We start from the raw sequence: 5,887 nt of genomic DNA, 5'->3' as shown, positions 1-5,887 counted from the left end.
GACAAATTCTACACATGGTAACTAACCAATGCCAATTCAGTGGTGCACCGAATGAAGATCCTAACGAACACCTTCGTACGTTTAAAAGAATTTGTACACTATTCAAAATCCGAGAAGTGGAAGATGAGCAGATCTATCTCATGTTGTTTCCCTGGACTTTAAAGGGAGAAGCCAAAGATTGGTTAGAATCGTTACCTGAAGGGGCGATTGATACATGGGATGTTCTAGTTGAAAAATTTCTTAAACAATTCTTTCCGGCATCTAAAGCCGTGAGACTTCAAGGAGAAATTGTTACGTTCACACAAAAGCCAAATGAAACATTATATGAGGCGTGGACAAGATTCGGAAGGATGTTGAGAGGATGTCCTCAACACGGTTTAGACACTTATCATATAGTACAAATATTCTATCAAGGTGTCAACGTTGCTACACGAAAAGACATCGACATAACAGCTGGTGGTTCCATTATGAAGAAAACCGCAACTGAAGCTTACAAGATCATTGATAGCACAGCCTCCCACTCACATGAGTGGCATCAAGAAAAAGATATCTTTCGATCATCTAAAGTGGTTAGAGCCGATTCTAGCCATGACTTTGATTCCGTTTCCGCAAAAATAGATGCTTTCGAAAGACGAATGGAAAAGATGAATAAAGATATTCACGCAATACGAATCAGTTGTGAGCAATGCGGTGGACCACACTTATTGAAAGATTGTCACATTGAACCAACATTGGAACAACGAGAGAATGTTTCCTATATGAACCAAAGGCCTGGAAATAATTATCAAAATAATTATCAACCGCCAAAGCTAAACTTCAATCGAAATCAAAACATTCTTTACAATCCAAAAGGACCCGAAAATAACTGGTACAACCAACAAGGTCCGAATAACCAACCAACTCAAAACAACACTTTCAATCCACAAAGACATGGCTTGTATAAACCACCACAACAAACCGAAGAGAAAAAGCCAAATCTAGAAGAAATAATGGCAAAGCTAGTTGAATCTCAAACACAATTTATTACATCTCAAACTCAAACAAACGAAAGGTTTGATCAGTCATTAAGAACTCAACAAGCTTCCATTTTGAATCTAGAAAAACACGTAGGTACTCTTGCTAGCATGATGAGTGAAAGGGAACAAGGAAAGCTACCGAGTAATACTGAAGTAAATCCTCGAAATGAGAATGTTAATATGGTTTCAACAAATTCTGAAAAACCAGCTCCAGAAGATGGGAAGGTTTTAGATGAGAGTAACAATGAAGAAGTTACACCACCACCACCCGAGTATGTAAAGCCAATGGTGGCACCATACAAACCACCCATCCCGTTTCCAAGAAAAGGAGTTGAGTATGAGCAAGTGATAGGTAATAAAGATTGTGATACCTCTGGAAAGAAGAAGAAGAAAAAGAATAAGAAAGTGCAAGAAACAAAAGCCGTAAATATAAACCCGGTGAAGACAGTTCCACCAAAACCTCCACCTAGGGTAGGTGATCCGGGTGAATTTATTGTTCCTTGTCTACTTAGTGATTGTGTCATGTATAATGCACTAGCAGATTTAGGTGCAAGTGTGAGTGTTATGTCTCTTTCATTATATAAGAGATTAGGAGTAGGTGAGTTAAGTCCAACGGATATGAGTGTTCGACTCTTTGATCAAACCATTAAGCACCCAGTTGGAATTGCTGACAACCTACCCATTCAAGTAGGTAATTTAACCTTTCTAGTCGAATTTATTGTCATTGACATAGAAGAGGACCCAAACATTCCTCTAATTTTAGGTCGACCATTCTTTGCGTCCACCGGGGCGTTATTTGATGTAGGAAATGGAAGAATGACACTTAAAAGTGGTGACAAATCTATCACCTTTATGATTCGAAAGTCTAAATCTCCACCAACCAAAACCGTTGAACCAGAAAAAATGATTGGTAAGAACCATGTTGTTTTACCAACTCCAAAGGTAGTGCTTAACAATAATGAAACTCCTAAGTGTGGGGAAAATGAAGTAACACCTAATGATGACATGATAACAAAGAACCCCGTTGTTGATACGAAATTAAATGATCCCGTTATTAATAGTTCAATGAAGAAACTTTTTAAACGGGCTATCGATGCTAGAAGTAAGGGGAACTTTAAGTTATGTAACCGGTTAGTATCCAATCTGTCGCCTAAAGAAAAGGCGAAACTAGTTGAATTATGGGATTTCACAGAAGAAGCTAGGCAATGGCTTAAAGAAAAAGTCACAGATAGGCAAGTTGATTATGGACCAAGAGAAATTGACAATGAAGTTAATCACAATTTCAACACCACAGCTACCTAAGTGTGGGGAGATTCAAGTGTTCTAAAAAGAAAATGCTATCTAGAGTTAGTTGTTCTGTTCTCGTGTAGTTCTGAGAATGGAATCCGAGTGGTCTTTTCCACTAGCAGACACTAAAGAACTAGTTTTCTCCCTCCATTCTGAATTTTTGTTTTGTAGGTTTTATATAAAATTAATATGTTTTTTTTTAATTTAAGTTTTGTGTGAATTTTAAAAACAAAATTTACTTTAATTCATTAAGTTGAAAAAAATGATTTCTAAAATTCGTCGTGAGTTGAAGACTAGGTCATTAAGCCGAAATTACTTTACCCGAGGGCGGGGCGACAAATTTTGTTATCATTATTTTTAATTTTATTGATTTAAAGTATGCCAAAAATATTATACTTTATAAATTTTTGAAAAGTGGGGTTATAAACCAAACTTCAAAAATATATATATATATATATATATATATATATGTTTGTATTTTATCTTATGTACAAAACAGGGTAAAACAATGCACTTTCAAAGACTGTCATTAAAGTTCAGCAAAAGGTACTAATTTTGACGACAAGACACAAAACAACAAATATGATATAACAAATGAAGGAATGAACGATGAGGCGCCATCTATCATTCGACGAGCTTTGTAATTACAAACTCGGTATTTTTAATCACTTTTCTACGCTAATCACCCTCATGAATTTAAATTATAGTCTGATTTCATGCAAATGAGGGCATTGCATGATCTTAAGTGTGGGGAAGGGTTATAAATTCTCTCAGGTTTATACTTGGTTTATTTGCCAAATTTTGTGAAAATTTGAAAAAATTTTCAACTAAATGAAGTCAAAATCATGTTTATACATATTTATGAACGGTGAAAACTAGGTGATAATACCGAAATTATCGTTACATCGGAAAGGACATAAATTGAGAAACAACCTAAAATGCTTGAATTCATTTAAAATGGAATAAAGGAGAATAAAAAGGCAAAGAAAGAAACTAAGTGTGGGGAGAATGTACCAAGTTATTCAATTAAAAACTATCTATCACATATCTTTGTACAAGATTATTGCAGGTACTTTTGTTTTGGATGATACTAATCAGTTTTACCCGGTTTACTGTAATATATTTGAAAGAAAGATGGATCTACACGATGAATCAATTCCATCATTAAAAGGAAGTAAAGTCTTCCGAAAAAGACACGTGCTTCTTGATTTAGGTCAAGAAGTTGTCGTCCAGACCAGCTGTAGGTTGACGAAAAATCTAGAAAAGTCATCTCTAAAATCAGCAGGAAATCCACGGACCTCAGCATCAAACAGGGTCGCCATGTGGTCAGATTTATCCTAACCATGAGAAGGATTTATCTCGTACAATGGGGGGGGCACCGTGCAAATTAGCTTGATAAGACTAATGAATCAGATCCCCAGAAAGGATAATCTCCTTAAAGATTAAAAATCAGCTTTTAAGACTGATATTACTCAATCCTTGAGATTGACCTTAAAGATTGAGAATTCAAACTCATGGAATTCAATGATATCTAAACTCGAGCTTGAACGAGAAAATATTTTGATCAAAATTACAAACCGATTTGTTTTCTGAAAACCCATTTTCAATGCGTTCATTACCATTGAACGTAAAATCCTAGGAATTCATCTGGAATTCATTAGGTCACCTGAACCAAATCGGGTGTCAACCGTAAGAACGGTGGTTGCATAGCATGGTCGGAGACAGGACCTTGTGCCAGACCGAAAAATCATAGGATGATCTTTACTATTGCTCCTACCAAGGATAGTACTAGCATCCGACACGTCAAAAGACCATAATCATCTGCATGTCATGGGACATTGCCTTAACAGTTTCTTGTTCATCGCTTTCCTTTACAACCGGACGGTAGTTTACCGAAAGGTAATATACGGAACAAGTAAACTGGATGTGTGCTTTCCGATACAGAGATAGCAGTGGATTACACGAACCTAAAAGTTTTTAGCCAAAATATTGATCCACAAATATATTTTGCAACAACGAATGGTGGGTCAAATCAGAAAACCTATCTAGGGTAAAATCTAAATTGAATTTTCAAAAGATCAAATGTTTTCATAAAGATCCAATTTCCTTAAGGATCTACATTTTTATAGTCATGTGGGACTGTAAACCGCCTTTCAAATGTGCACTTTGCTTTGGAAACCGAAAGTAAATCGGCTATTTGATTGCAAGTGTCGTTGACCTGAACCCGAGGCAACTGTGGATGGCACAACCACCTTCAACCATGGTTCTATCGTTACTATCATTGTTTATGCCGCTCTATCAAAATCACTGATGTACAAAGTGTGAAGAATAAAGAAGTGATTCGTGTGATTTGTATTATCTTATTTCAAGACTGTATTGCTTGAGGACAAGCAACGCTCAAGTGTGGGGATATTGATAAGGCTAAAAAGGAACATATATTTCATAGCAAAATCCCCCAAGAAAGACAAGATTTTAGTTGCAATTGTTCCATTTTCAAGTAATATTCGTTTATTTTAAATAAGTGCGAAGACAAAAGGCGAAAATGACGAATTGAAGACACAAAGGTCCAAAAAGCTCAAAAGTACAAGATACAATCAAAAAGGTTCAAATTATTGATGAGGAACGTCTAAAAATGACAAGAGTACAAGTTACAAAACGCAAAGTACAAAATATAAAATTGTACGCAAGGACGTTCGAAAATCCGGAACCGGGACCAGAGTCAACTCTCAACGCTCGACGCAACGGTGTAAAAATTACGAGTCAACTATGCACAAGAATAAAATATAATGTTTAAATAATTCATAATAAGAATAATATTAAATAATAAAAAGTTGTTAATTGAGCATAGTTCAGGGGTCATAAGTGAAAATTCAATTTCTAAATTCGCCTATAAAAGGCTTTGTAATCGTAATGTAAAAACACACCTTTTTCTATCTTTTTCTTATTTATCAATATCAATTATCAATATCTATATTCTATATCTCTATCATAATGTTAACTTAATAAGATATAACAATAATCTTAATTTTAATTTTAAATTATGATAATAATAAGATTTATGATAGAGATCGTTTGAGTGTGTAAGTCGAAATTCTGTCCGTGTAACGCTACGCTATTTTTAATCATTGTAAGTTATGTTCAACCTTTTTACATTAATGTATCGTAACTAAGTTATTATTATGCTTATTTGAGCCGAAGTAATCGTAATGTTGGGCTAAAATATTAAGAAGGGGTTATTGAACTTTGGACCATAATTAAGGTTTGGGCAAAAGACCGACACTTGTGGAAATTGAACTATTGACTATTAATAGATGGGGGGTATTGTCTAATTGAGTGACAACTCATTGGAGTCTGTCGAACCTATCTTCAAATTAATTAACCTAATAATTAATAATGATTATGGTTGTCCTATTTAGTGATGTTCATATGGAATCTGTTATAATCATTTAATTAATCAATTGGGTTGGGTAATTGATTATTCATTCTGATCAAGTGGATGAATTAATATTCATAAACTAATTAAAATAGGGGTGGATTACATACAGTGATAACTGGTGTAATTGTTGACAGAAGTGATAACTGCG

At 34.9% G+C, this 5,887-nt stretch overlaps 1 non-coding gene across 1 annotated transcript; it reads right to left on the bottom strand.

Moving 5' to 3' along the window:
* Positions 1-272: 272 nt before the first annotated feature.
* On the bottom strand, positions 273-379 carry LOC139903528 (small nucleolar RNA R71). The gene has a single exon (XR_011778342.1). It is a non-coding gene; the product is annotated as a small nucleolar RNA R71 (small nucleolar RNA).
* Positions 380-5,887: the final 5,508 nt, after the last annotated feature.

Source organism: Rutidosis leptorrhynchoides, chromosome 3 (genome assembly GCF_046630445.1).
Source record: "Rutidosis leptorrhynchoides isolate AG116_Rl617_1_P2 chromosome 3, CSIRO_AGI_Rlap_v1, whole genome shotgun sequence".
Classification (NCBI taxonomy): domain Eukaryota; kingdom Viridiplantae; phylum Streptophyta; class Magnoliopsida; order Asterales; family Asteraceae; genus Rutidosis; species Rutidosis leptorrhynchoides.
The sequence above is the reverse complement of the archived record's forward strand: the minus strand, read 5'-3'. Positions and strand labels throughout refer to the sequence as shown.